The following is a 15,223-nucleotide window of genomic DNA, read 5'->3' on the forward strand; positions in this document are numbered from 1 at the left end:
GTAGGTAAGGGAAGTCAGCAAGTCAGATCTGTAACTTCGGGATAAGGATTGGCTCTAAGAGCTGGGTGGGTCGGGCTGGGGAGCGAAGGGGGGCTAGGCACACGCCGCAACTGGACAAGGCGCCTCCCTCCGGGGTGGCGGCGACTTTGGACGCGAACCGGGCCCTTCCTGTGGATCGCCCCAGCTGTGGTGGTCGCCTCTCCCCGGGGGAGCCGGGCCGGCGTTCTGCCTCGGCCGGCGCCTAGCAGCTGACTTAGTACTAGTGTGGACCAGTGGAATCCGACTGTTTAATTAAAACAAAGCATCGTGAAAGCCCGAAGCGGGTGTTGACCCGATGTGATTTCTGCCCAGTGCTCTGAATGTCAAAGTGAAGAAATTCAATTAAGCGCGGGTAAACGGTGTGTGTAACTATGACTCCTTCAAACAATGCAACAAGTAGCAACGATTCAGATCACGATATAGGCCCTAGATCACCCTCCATAGCAGAAGAAGACACAACAATAGACCTCAGCAAATCCATTGAGTTTGTGGCCTCCTCAGCCAAGAATGACATTGGTACAGCAAACTTTGAAAATCTACCCGATGTGTACGAGGTCAGCAAAGATGTAGTAACAAAGAAAAGTGACGACACAAAAAAAGTCACTTATTGGAAGTAACCAGGAGCAGAGTCAGCACAAGGACGGGAAGCCATGCGGCAAAGACCGCGTACAGCGACTCTTCACTCCTGCTGATGTTGGCAAGCTAAACCTAACAAGGTGGCAAAACATGATAAGCTATAAAAAAAGCTAAATAGGACCCAACACTAGTTGTGTGAGTACCTTATATATGTTGTTTGTTTATTGTCCTGACGAAAGCTCTCCAGACCCGGCTGGGCCAAAAGAGCTGAAACATGTTGACACATCCATATACAGATAGATATATGGTAATCTAGTTACTCGATTATACCCTATATATTGTTAATTTTTAATACAACCTTTTCTTATTAAAAAATCTTTTAAGGTGACACACTGTTCTTAAAGCCAATTTTTTCCCATCCCTATGATTTCTGGACACTTCTACCTGAACCAGAGGTAGCCTCGGGTGAGGCAGGCATACCGCACGTTATTTGGCAACCCTATGACTATGCCATGACTCCTGGCGGGGCGGAAAAAAGATATACCGCAACGATTTGAACCAGGTGGTCTATGAGGGTTGTCAATACTTAGCCGACGTTTAAGTAGATACTAGTGTCCATTCCCATTTTGATTAATTCAGCATTGAACCAGGGGAACCGAATGGACCGTGAATCCTCTTCCCTCCCTTTTTTGATATAAGACTTATTGGAAGTACCCAAACGAAAAATATAAATGTGACTTGTGTGGAGACATAATGGGAACTTTTAAAGAACTGAAAATACATGTCTCCAACAAGCACAAAGGCTTCTATCTTAAAACGTACTGTTCAAAATGTGACAAAGAAGCCGAATACCACAATAATATTGCATGCCATTATGTCAAATGTAAAGGAAGACCTCAAAAAGGAGAGCTGCCATTCCTGTGCAGCTTCTGTGACCTCAGATTTGGAACAAAAATTGGTGTTTCTCAACATGCTCGGCATGCGCAACCAAGAGCGCAAAATGAGGTTAGACTAGCAGCTCTAGCAACCAGCAAACCGTCAAAATTATGGTCACAGGAAGAAATACCGCTACTAGCAGAATTGGAAAAATATATGAAAATAAAAGGAATATTAATGCGCTGATGGTTCCACATTTTGACAACAAAAACAGAAAACAAATTGCAGAAAAAAGAAGAGATAGAAGAGATAAAAGCAAAAAATCTGCAAAAGATGTACTGCAAGCATCAAATGTTTCTGAAAATGACTCTTGCGATGAACCAGAGGTTACAATGAAAGTAACAACAGAGAAGCGCAGAGACTTTATCAATCGCAAACTTGCGCAAAAAATCAAGAACTTTGATGAGCTGGAAGACAGAATCACAGAAATCGAGAAGTACACCCAAAACGTAGAGCAACACGATGCTGCTATGGATCTGACGGATGAGGTAGTGGCTTACATCGCAGAAAACACCACTGATTTAAGTCCTACACCAGCAAGTGTACCAACGAATGAACCAGCAAGAGAACTCAATAATGAGCGTATGAACTCTGCTCAAGATGAGCACCAGAATGCCTCAGTAGGGAACAAGATAACAAAAAAAGACAAGAAAAACGGAAGGCTTAATCGGACGCACAAGAAAAATTATGCCAAAGTAAAGGGCAGCTATAAAGAATACCAGGCAATGTTTCCAAATGACAAAAAGAAAAATTCCAGGATTATCACTGATGGGGCAGAAGATGCCACTTGCCAAATCATTCAAATTGGAAATGTCAGGAACAGAAGCAAAAACTTTAAATGCTCTGGATCAAACAATAAAAAAGTATGTCAAACACTGTCTACACCTTCCTGCATACACATGTGATGGTCTCCTATACTCGAAAAGATCATTTGGGGGCCTCAGTATACCAAAAGTATGTATACAAATTGGTCTCAATAAAGTCAATAGTTTATTGTATCTCAGGGCAGCTCCAGATCTGTACATACCGCATTTGTTCATGTGTGCAGGAGAAGTAATAAATGAAAAAATTGATAACATCATCAAAACACACACACTTAACATTTTAAACAGTGGGTTTCTGAGTTATGATTTGAATTTGCTAGCAACATATGATTGGAGAAAAGAAGAATATGAGAAATGGGCAAATCTCTCTGTCCAAGGTGATGGTATAAAATATTTAGCAAGTAATCCAACCTCAAACTTCTGGATCAGCAAGCATAACAAAATGAAAGAAAACCAATACATAGCTGCGCTGATGTTAACCCCTTCCCTGCTGCCGGCGGCCGCTGGACATCGCACGCGCTACCTCCCTGGTGCTGCACACGACCAACGGCCGACGCGGCCCCACCCACCCTTTAGAACGCCCGCAAGGCGTTAAGGGCAAATGTTTTATCTACTAGGGAAACCATCACTAGAGGAAGAAATCGTACATTTGCTACTTGTAGATATTGTAATGATGTTTGCAAAACAATTTCTCATATTTCAGGCGCATGTCCTAAAACCAAGGACATTAGGATAAAAAGACACAACAAAATTCTTGAACTGCTCATTGATAGAGCAAAAAGGTGTGGTTGGATGGCATATAGGGAACCTCATGTTAAGAATAATCAAGGTGAACTACGAAAACCAGATGTAGTGTTTACCAAAAATGGTACAGCTGTAGTGATTGATGTTTCAATTCGATATAAAAACTCACAGAATTCCCTTGAATTAGCATATGAGAGTAAAGTGAAATATTATCAGGATCTGTCACAGCAAATCAAAGATCTCACAAAATGCACCACTGTAAAATTTCATGGCTTTATCGTAGGATGTTTTGGTATTTGGCCTCAATGTAATCATGTTGTTCTGGCTGATTTAGGTTTGCAAATGTCATTCCCATTCAAGAAAAATGTTTGCCTGACTACTTTAATGGACACTCTTAAAATGTGCCAAGTATTCATGGACAATTGAGTATCAAGTTTATACTGGGATGTACACTTTCTTGCCGCACACGTCACCCTTATAAAGCATAATGTTTTAACATATAGGTTTATAGTTGACACAAAATTTAGTATAGATGTGAATTTTATAGATGTGAATTTTTACAATTTTATAGATGTGCATTTTCTAGTTAGATGTGTAATTTGTAGATGTGTATATTTTATAAATGTGTGCTTATAACAATTTAGATATAGTTGTGTACATCATACTTATTGAAATGTCTTGATTGAGAAATAGGTTTTAAATAATCTCATAAACATAGTTATCAGACATTGATTATTAATGTCCTGCTAATCATATTTTAAATTCTCAGGACTGTTCGTAAAAATTTCAAATTGTTGGAATAGTACTGCAGGGTGTACTATCTCCGGCCTATACGTGATCCCAGTTCAAGAATGTTGTATTGTTGGAAGCAAAACCGAATTGACACTGATGGGCAGCATAATAACCTAGAATGAGCCACCGCGAGGTGGTACAGAATAGCTAAATGCCTTGTCATCTAATTAGTGATGCGCATGAATGGATGAACGAGATTCCCACTGTCTCTACCTACTATCTAGCGAATCCACAGCCAAGAGAATGGGCTTGGTAGAATCAGCGGGGAAAGAGTTTTCGTTGAGCTTGAGTCTAGTCTGGCACTGAGAAGAGACATAAGAGGTGTAGGATAAGTGGGAGGCCCTCGGGCCGCCGGTAAAATACCACTCCTCTTATAGTTTTTTCACTTACCCGGTGAGGCGGGGGGGGCAAGCCCTGTGGTGCTCTCACTTCTGGCTCCAAGCACCCGGCGCCCGCCGGGCGCGACCCGCTCCGGAGACAGTGGCAGGTGGGGAGTTTGACTGGGGTGGTACACCTGTCGAACGATAATGCAGGTGTCCTAAGGCGAACTCAGGAAGGACAGAAACCTCCCGTTGAGCAGAAGAGCAAAAGCTCGCTTGATCTTGATTTTCAGTATGAATACAGACCGTGAATGCGGGGCCTCACGATCCATCTGACTTTTTGGGTTTTAAGCAGGAGGTGTCAGAAAAATTACCACAGGGATAACTGGCTTGTGGCGGCCAAGCGTTCATAGCGACGTCTCTTTTTTGCTACTTTGATGTCGGCTCTTCCTATCATTGTGAAGCAGAATTCACCAAGCTTTGGATTGTTCACCCACTAACAGGGAACGTGAGCTGGGTTTAGACTGTCGTGAGACAGGTTAGTTTTACCCTACTGATGATGTTTTGTTTCAATAGTAATCCTGCTCAGTACGAGAGGAACCGCAGGTTCAGACAGTTGGTGTATGTGCTTGGCTGAGGAGCCAATAGGGCAGAGCTACCATCTGCGGGATTATGACTGAACGCCTCTAAGTCAGAATCCCCCCCTAAACCGCAACGATACTGCAGTGCCGTGGAGCCTCGTTTGGGGCCGGTGCGTAGAGCCGCTCGCTTGAGGACCGAAGTGTGGACGGAAGGGGGCCCACCTCCATCGCCCTTGGTGCACCGCATGTTCTTGGGGCACCCGGTGCAAAATCATTAGTTGACGACCTGATTCTGGGTCAGGGTTTCGTAAGTAGTGATCCAGCGGCCTATAGAAAATATATCATAAACAACGCTACCCAACTTCATAACCTATAAACAAAATTCTATACTAAATCATGGACCCATTTATAAACCTGACATATTTTTAGGCCTACTGAATCAGGTGGTCGGATTAAATCTATATACACCTAATTTACAAACTATATACAATATTATACATTAGCGGAAAGAATATTGTCATTATAACACATCCTCACTATTTAAACGACCACCATTGGCGACGTGATCTAGCTAATAGTAACCTACACTTCTGAATAATCAAGACCAGCTTGTTTGTCAAAAGTAAGATTTTATTACTAAATTATGGTATATAAATTGATAGTTTTATAAATGAAATTTATTAGCATTGAAGCAAGCATGATTGTAAAGAGTCATAAGAAAAATACAATTTAAGCAATTGAATCAAAGTTTAAGTAAGTATTTAAAAGTTTAGCATTTCTAAATCCTAAATCCCTAGCTAAGCTAAATAGATAGAAATTAAAGTAAAGTTCTTTGAGGATTCTTACGTGCTCCACGCAATGTCCGACAGCACTTCACCCTCATCGGAAAGTCAGAAAGCAGCAGCCAGCCCATCCCTAGGGGCATGACTTTTTATACCTTTCTACGCTAACTAAACTACGCAAAGGAAAGTTTTCAGAAATCTTCGACGTCCCATTGGCTGAGAGTGACAAGTGACATGTCACCCACATTTCAAATCTTCCATTAAGTCATTTTTCTTAAGGACCATTGTCCTTTCCGAGTGCAACCAGGAGCTTCCTAGGTTTGCAACAAATGTACAATAATGTTCTCGCTGCGTCCATTTGACTTCCGCGGATGCCAAGTTAAGGCTGACAAAATGTTCTTTTTCGACCTTGGCCACGTCCGACAGAATAATGATAGCACATCAGTTTTTGCTTAGTGAATGCAGCTTTTGACGAACACTTTACTTCAGAATGGGCGTCTCGTGACTTTTGCAGAAGTGAATTTCAGCTTTTTGTAACTCGAGCAAACTAGGCCCAAAAGCAGGCAATTTAAGCTTTCTAGTATAAAACAAACACAAGAAAAGTATTAATGTAAGAAATAATGTAGATTCTGTATCCACCCCAGGTTTTACTAATTAATTAACCCACCCGATTAGTCAAATGTTACCTAGCAAATGCAAACAAGTAAGCAGCGTTTATATCTACCAGTCTTCATTAATCCATGAGACTTATGTGCACCTAGAATAGTAGAAATGACATCACATAGACAAGGAAAAGCAAAATAAGCACATGCTTCTTTTAAGTTTGCAGCAGTTAGTAATGACAAAAAACGAAAACAATACATTATTTTATTATTTTGCACGAACAAAAAGATGCAACAATTATGCACGTTTATGAGCACACATATTAGTCCCCCCACGTGTAAAGTTTAATCTAAGTTGTATTAGCACGACATATCACAAATCATTAATATTTTTATTCATGTTATGGAAATGTGACTTCGCGAGTTTAAACAAAATTTTGTTTTCTATCTCGCTCCATCAACTCCCTCATCTGGTGATTAACAAATCACCACACCAGCACCCAAAATTTTATAATTTAAACTTCCGAGAAAATGATTCAAATTCATTTGTGTCAGTAAATTCTAAAAACCAGTATCTGCAAAATCCTCAGAATTTGCATATCGTCCTCTATGTAATTCCTGTAACTCAATCTCCCTTTCTTCTTCTTTTCTAAGTTTATAGATTCTTTTCTTTTCTTTCAACTGCTTCTTTCTTTTATGCAACAAACAACCTATTTTGGTCAAAATAAAAATGAATAATATAATAATCAAAGGTGCCAAAATCTTGCCAAGAATTGAACTCCCAATGTCATGAAACCAGTTTCTAATTGCTTGGAATCTTTTAGAAAGTTTCCCCTGTAAAATCTTCTTCTTCTAAAGGAATTATCTCGGAATGCATTTGTGTAATGTTCTTAATGTACATTTCAATATTCTTACTTTCATCAGGTATATATGTGCAACAATGTTGTACATGTAAAATGCCACAGACTCCTCCCTCTTTTGCTAGGAGTATGTCTAAAGCAAGGCGATCCTGAATTACCATGGATCTAATTGCAATAACTTCAACATTCACTAATTGGAACCCATCAGCTGTGTCAGTTGATAATCTATCAACTATAGTAGACAATTTTCTGATTCTCCCCGCATTTAGGGTTATACCAACAAAAGGTATTACTGCTTGAAAAATATCTCCCAGAACTTCAGTAAAAGTTTCTCTTTTAACTCTATTTACATAATTATGAATTTTAAACAATCCTTCTGAATCTCTGTCAACATGAAACACTTTAGGAAAAACAATTCCCACATAACAAATTCCATACCAGTGGTCTGGAAGGTTGTAGTAGGCTTTGTCACCACAAACAAAATAAATCCCTGGAAAGATTGGATCCTTTCCACCTTTGAATCCCCAACCTCCCATAATCTGATAAGTATCTTCACAGTTACTTGCACCTACAAAGTAATTATCAAAAAGTGTGTTATCTCTTCTAATGCAAAGCTTTCCACTAACTGGTTTGTCTATATGAATTGCAACATTTTCAAGCATTTTGCCATTTAACTTTTCGTCCTCTTTCTGCCAGAAGTTAGACTTAGTCTGCTTGACTATTTCATTTCTTTTATAAATTGCTCTTCTCTCCTCAACCATATTCAAAAACTTCTTTCCTTCAGCACTTAATTTGCAAGTTAAATTATTCTTATAAGCATACTCATAAGTAAGTTCGTTAGTAACAAGGAAAAATTCTCTCATTTGTTTTGCCTTCTTATGCTTATTTAAAGCATTTTCAATCTTAATATTTGCGAAAATCTCGTCAAAATCTGAATAGTAATATTCTAAGCGTCCAGTTTGATAAAATAAGCTAGTTAACACACTACATGTTACACCATAAGTGAGAGGAAGCATATTATATGTAACTCCCTCAGAAACAGAAGCAGGTAACTTGACGCAGACGTAGCAGTCTTTTGCATCCATTACCTTAACATATTCACTCAAAAGTTTTGTGAAAGTATTACTTGAAAAATCACTAATTGATTTATCTTGATTAATGTTAGGCTGATGATCAATAACTTTTGCAGATGCACTATGTTTAGTTTGGCTAACCAAAGCTTTGCTTGTTATGTTAACTTTGTGCAATTCTCTATTCATCTCTAAAGGGATAATCACAGCTAAAACTAACCAGAGCAGAATTAAAATGAGCAGACACACCAGAGTCATCTTACAGCATCTCTTAAAAACAGAACACCTCGAAGTGCTCTCCTTAACATAAGGCATTTTTGGTTAGTTTAGCCTCAAAAATAAATTAAAACAAAAAAAAATTTTAAATTCTAAATTTATATTTACACCCCCCTTTTAAAATATATATATATATATATATATTTTTTTTTTTAAAACCCTAAACAAGATTTCTTCGACCTTATGTCATACATAAGTTTTCTTCAACTAAACAGTTTTTCTTCGACCTTGTGTCAACTAACAAAATTTTCTTCAGCCTTTTGCCAAATTAATATTTCCGTACTTCAATCATTGTCACTAATTTCTTGGATTTCGTCTTCTTCTTCACTACTATCATATATGTCAATAACAGGTGGAATTACTAAATAAGTCCACTCAGGAGACTTGTATTTCTGGTTTGGTCTTATTATTCTTTTTCCTTTTCTCGACACTACTTCAATTTTCCTCCCAACTCCAACTTCCTTTCCAGGACTCTTTTGTCTACTGATTTCTTCAACTTGTTCTATTGGTTTCTTGATCAATCTGACTCTCAATCTTCCACCAGGCCAGTATTCTGCTTTTCTCACGTACTTCTTCCTTGGTTCAGAATTATTTGATTCTGACTTCCAAGTCCTTTTCTTTCCGTTTCCACTTTCACCATCCACGTCACTCTCTTCAGTTTCGTAGTCTGAAATTTCAATTGACTCAGGAACTTCTCTATTCGGCAATTTCACTCCTTCAGGAACTTCACTTTGTTTTCCGTCACTGGTACTCGGTAATTCGTCTTCCTCCTCTTCTTCAATTACCCCCAACATCCCAGATTTCGGATTTCTGTTCCTTACTCCAGAGCTTTTTCTCTGCCTTTCGATACTCTCCTGGTCTGAAACTTCTTTTTGTTCTGCTTCTTTGTCTTCGATGGAGACAACCGAATCCTCAGTTATCTTTCCTTTTAACAGATTCTCTTCACCTTCAGAATCTATTTCAATGATTTCCAAGTCTTTTCTTGTCACTGGTACAGTTTCCAGATGTCGACTTTCTTGTCGATCTTCAGAATCTGGATTTATTTCACCTTCTGTTTCGCCTTCTGCTTCGGAATCAGAATCATCTGTAGTATCACTTTCAACATCAGAACTCTCAGGAGTTGGTACTGGAATAGTATGACTAGGATGAATCCAGCGTTTCAATCCTCTGCACTTTACAGCATTAGTAGTGACCAAAATTATTTGCCTAGGCTTCTGCCATCTAGGAGCCAGACAATTTCTTCTCCGATGTACTTTCGTTCTGACCCAATCTCCAGGTCTCAGATCATGTGTCAAAACCTTTTCATTTGATTGTGCTTCAGTTCCCACCTGATTAGACACAGAAGTTACCATATCAGATAACCTTTTACAGTAATCCAAAATAGCACTGTCATTTATGCTCAACAATTTACCTACAGGTACAAAAGCTTGCCTCATAACTCTTCCCATCAAAATTTCATGAGGACTCAAACCTGTCTTTTTATCTGGTGTACTTCTTAATGACATCAAAACAAGTGGAAGAGCATCAGTCCACTTTACACCTGTTTCAAGACACATTTTTCCAATTCTGTTTTTAATTGTTCCATTAATTTGTTCAACCACCCCAGATGCCTCTGGTCTGTATGCACAGTGTATTTTCTGCTCAATGCTCAAAGCTTCGCAAATTAATTTCATCAGTTTATTATCAAAATGGCTTCCTCCATCACTCTCAATAGTGACTGGAAAACCGTACCTTGGGATAATTTCTCTGAGCATTAGTTTTGCCACTGTAATTGAATCACAATGTCGTGTAGGGAAAGCCTCTACCCATCTTGAAAATAAACAAACAATTACAAGCACATATTTCAAACAATTATGTAAGGGCATTTCAATGAAATCCATTTGTAATCTGGTAAAGGGACCACCCTCTCGACCAATTATTCCTGTCCCCACCACTGATTTTCTGTTTGGATTCATTTGTTGGCATGACAAACACCTTTGACAAAAAGATTCTGCAATTGTTCTGAACTTAGTGTTGAACCATGTTTCTCTAAAAAGTCTAACCATAGAATCTCTTCCCAGATGTGCTGGACCATGATATAATCTGGCCATGTCAGCAATCAAGCAATTTGGTAAGACCACTCTGCCATCTTTGTAAACCCACACTCCATCCTCTTCACGTGGTCTACAATCTGATCTTAACCACAAGTCTTTTTCTTCATCATCTGCTTCATTTTGTAAATCTCTAATTTCATGCCATGTTTCTACAACAGTTGTTAGCATTAATGAATTTGAATCAGTTTCTTTACTCCTTTCTCGATTGTATGCATAATTTTTCCTTGCACAGAATTTAGCCGTTTCGTCTGCAAAGGCATTGCCCTTGGAGATATAATCAACTCCTTTAGTGTGCGCTGCACATTTGACAATAGCAATTTCTTTCGGTAATTGTATTGCTTCAATTAATCTCCTAATAAAAACTGCATTTTTAATTGGTGACCCTGCTGATGTCATGTATCCTCTCTGTGACCAGAGTTGTCCATAATCATGCACAACTCCATACCCATACTGACTATCAGTAATGATGGTAACTCTTATATCTTTCGATATTTCACATGCACGAATCAAAGCAATCAATTCAGCCACTTGTGCTGAACGAACTCCTTCAAGACATGATGCTTCTTCGACATCTTTAACTGTACAAACTGAATATGAAGCTTTCAAGACACCTCCTTCGGATCTTAAACATGAGCCATCTACAAAATAGACAAAATCTGATTCAGACAAAGGTCTGTCTTTGATGTCTTTTCTTGGTTTAGTGCAGAACTCCATGACATCCAAACATTCATGTTCTGTTTCAATGTCATTAACAATTTCAGAATCAGGCAATAATGTAGAGGGATTCAGATTCAAACATCTTGAAATCGAAACATTATCTGCTCCTAGTATGATTTTCTCATACTTTGTCAATCTGCTACTGGTTAAATGTTGAGTCTTACCTCTTGTCAGCAATATTTCTACTGAATGAGGCACAAAAACTTTCACAGGAAATCCCATAATGATCCCTTCACTTTGTTCGAGACTAATACTTGTAGCTGCAACTGCTTTTAAGCAACCTGGTAATGCTTTTGCAATTGGATCAAGAACTGCAGAGAAGTATGCAATAGGTTTCTTTAGATTTCCGTGTCTCTGAATCAACACAGATAATGCACATCCTTCTCTCTCACTGCAATACAGTTCAAAATCTTTCTCATAGTTTGGCATACCTAAAGCAGGAGCTTGACATAAGCTCTTTTTCAGGTTCTCAAAAGAATCCATCTCAGCATCATTGAGAATAATTGGATCTTTTATATCTGACTTTGTCAGTCTTTGTAATGGTTTTGCAATTACTGAAAATCCACTTATCCATTGTCGACAATAACCAACCATTCCCAAGAACATTCTAACCTGTCTCTGTGTTCTTGGTGGTAACATTGCTTGAATCATTTTTATTCTCTCAATTGTTACTTGTCTTTTTCCCTTTGCAATTCTGTGACCAAGATATTTTACTTCTTGTTTGCAAAACTGTAGTTTTGCTGGGGACACTTTATGTCCTTCTTCTGCAAGGCGATTTAACAGAATTATTGTGTCTGTCACACAATTTTCTCTTGTCTTAGCAGCTATCAACAAATCGTCAATATACTGCACTAATGTAGACCTACCAGGTAAGTCTAGGTTTTCTAATGATCTTTTTAACAGTTCATTAAAGATTGAAGGACTCTCTGTATAGCCCTGAGGGATTCTGCACCATCCGAGTGTCTTACCTTGGAATCTGAAAGCAAAGATTTCATAACTGTCTGGATGTAAAGGAACTGTAAAGAAAGCATTGCAAAGATCAATGACTGTATACCATTCAGCATCATGCGGAATTTGGTACAGAATTACTGCTGGATTTGGAACCACTGGACAACATGGAACAACAATTTGATTAACCTTTCTCAAATCCTGTACGATTCTAAATGTTCCATTTGCCTTTTTAACTCCCATAATTGGTGAATTACAAGGACTACTCTCCATTTCCTTTAATACGCCTTGTTTAATGAAATTTTCAATAATTGGTGTAATCCCTTCAATTGTTTCTGCTTTCATTTTATACTGTGGAATGTTTGGAAATTCTATTCCCTGTTTTAAAGTAATTTTTACTGGATCTATGTTTCTCATTAGACCCATTTCTTTCCCAGTAAAATCCCATATTTCAGATTTCACTGTTTCTCTGAGCTCTTCAGGCAAATCTTTCTTTTCCATTGCAGGAAACAATTTTGTTTCTTCTGCTTCCATCATCATCATTGTCATTCTGTACAAACCATCTTCCTCCATTGTTTGTAACTCAACTCCATCAGGAGAACAATATATTCGGCAATTCATTTTACATAGGATGTCTCTACCCAAAAGATTCACTGGACTACTATTACAAACTACAAATCTGTGTTTGTCTCTGTAATTTCCAATTTCAACTGGAACTGGATCAGTTAAGTCAGTTTTAATTTGCTGATTACTTACTCCGACAACTTGGATGGTATCCCCAGAGAGAGGTAGGTTTTCAATTTCCACTGATCTAACAGTAGAACGGGTAGCACCAGTGTCCACTAGAAAAGTGATGTCTACATCATTAACTTTCCCGTTTACAAAAGGACCAGACTGGTCAACCTCAAGAGTGGCTCCAACAACACACTCTTCCTCCTCTCTCGGGCACCGTCAGCAATAATCATCAGAATCACTGTCTTGACTTTCTGCTAATAAAAACTGTTGTGAAGCATTTTGCGTTTGAATTCTTTGCTGCTTTTGCTGTTTTTGTGGTTTTATTACCTGTTCATTTCCCTGAAATCCCACGTTTGGATTATATTTTTGAACTCCCCCACAATTCGGAAAAGGTGGTTGTGGCAATTGATCCTGACGATTATTCACCTGTTGCTGTTGCTGTTGCTGCAACTGTCGCTGAATGTTTAACTCGTTTAAACTCTGTTGCATCTGTAGCTGTCGCTGCAGGTCAACACCATTCTGCATCTGTGGATTTAATAAGGGATTCTTTAAGTTTTTAGGAGGATGAGGACACTCGTCTCTCCAATGTCCAATTTCGCCGCAATTAAAACAAGGTAATTTTTGTTTCAACTCCTCAACCTTTGGGCTAAATTTCTTTGGGAAATTATTACCTTTAAATTTTCCTTGTATCTGATTTGTATTTCCAGTTTGAACAAAATTAGTGTTCTTATTACCCATGCTGGCAATCTGTTGCTCAGCCACTTTCACCTGAGCCCACATCGCTTTTTCCTTGAGCTTCTTCTGTCTCACTTCTAATTCATCGCTGCAATACTTAGCTTTTCTCAGAATATCATCTACAGAAAGTGATTGCCATCCTACAATGCTATTTCTGATCATGTCTCCAATTTCAGGTTTTAGTCCATAAACAAATCTATAGACAAAATGACTCATGTCTTTCTCATCTAGTTTTTCATAACCACTGTATTGTTTAAAGATTAACAGTAGTCTTTCATAAAAAGAATGAACTGATTCTTTTGTTTCCTGTTCTGTCCTTTCTATTTTAACCCAATCAACTTCTTTGGGTGGAATTTTGTTTTTCATCCAAACAATTACTTTTTCGTAAAAATCCATTACAAGTGGATTTGGAGCACCTGTTTCTTTGATTCGCTCAGGTTCTGTTTTTGGCCAACTAATTGATATTTTGCATTCTGTCCAAAGATCTGATGGAACGACAATGTCAAAGAATCCATCTAAATCAATCCACAGAACTTTTGACACTTTGATAAATCTATCCACTTGTCTGTACCACTCAACTGGTTTTTCCCTCAATTTTGGAAAGTCATTTGTAAACAACAGAATGTCCTGTCTCGACCAAGGGACATGAACATATCCTCCACCTGCAATCTCTCTCATTGGAAATTGTTTTGACAATTTTTCCAATCTTTCATCTTCCTTCTTTTTCGTCCACTTTACTCTCCACTTATTGATTTCTCCTAGCTTTTTGATATAAACGATCAAATCTTTTATATGTAGTATTCTTCCCATTGAGTTCAAACTCTCAATGTCACTTTCTGAAAAGTCTAATCTGTAATGTTTTGCAAAATTCTTTTGTTTGCTCACATCGATTTCAAGTTCCGCTGCTAGATCCTCTAGTTGATCATATTTGTTTTTTGTTTTCCACTGAATGCTTTTGCAAATGAACAGTAGTTCATCATCTCGATAGTAATTTAAACTATCTGGACCGATCGTTCCGATTATTAATTCTTCGATATTTGCTTTTAATTTAGCCACATCAAGTTTTGGTGTGGTTACCCTGACTTCAGGACTCCCTACATCTGAAATAGCACCCATTGGTGTTTTTGGAGATAAATCCTCATTAAAGGTTAAATCAGGCATTCTCGATCTAGAAGAGTTTATTTCAGATAAATCTGAATAAAATTTTTCAGCAAGCCTTTGAATTTCTGTATTTAATGGAATAGTTAAACCTGTTTTGCTTGATTCTTTTTGGTCAAATACAGGCTGAACAGGACCAATCGTTACTGGAACTGTCACAGCTTCCATGCCTTTTGTCATTCTTCTAATTAATTCTTCTTTAGATCTCAAATATTCAGTAGAATCGACATCTTCAACATTTCTTGCCTCTCTGTTATAATCTTTTGGAGCTTCTCTTGCCCTTGGAGCCATTGTAAAATGTCTACCTTCATTTCGAGCATTATCAAATTCTGGTCTTCTAGGAGTTTCAATGATTTCACAATTATTTGGATAAAGTTTAGGAGCTTCATTAATTGGAGGTGCACTCGGTGATGTTTCAGTAGAAACCACCGGAGT

The 15,223-nt window shown here is 38.3% G+C and overlaps 1 protein-coding gene and 1 pseudogene across 4 annotated transcripts in view; both read left to right on the forward strand.

Moving 5' to 3' along the window:
- Positions 1-5,149, forward strand: part of LOC144821984 (28S ribosomal RNA) — a 5,158-nt pseudogene extending 9 nt beyond the window's left edge.
- Positions 1-15,223, forward strand: part of LOC144821874 (uncharacterized) — a 350,489-nt gene that overhangs the window by 224,114 nt on the left and 111,152 nt on the right. The gene's annotated exons all lie outside the window — the stretch shown is intronic.

Source organism: Lissotriton helveticus, chromosome 2_2 (assembly GCF_964261635.1).
Source record: "Lissotriton helveticus chromosome 2_2, aLisHel1.1, whole genome shotgun sequence".
Lineage (NCBI taxonomy): Eukaryota > Metazoa > Chordata > Amphibia > Caudata > Salamandridae > Lissotriton > Lissotriton helveticus.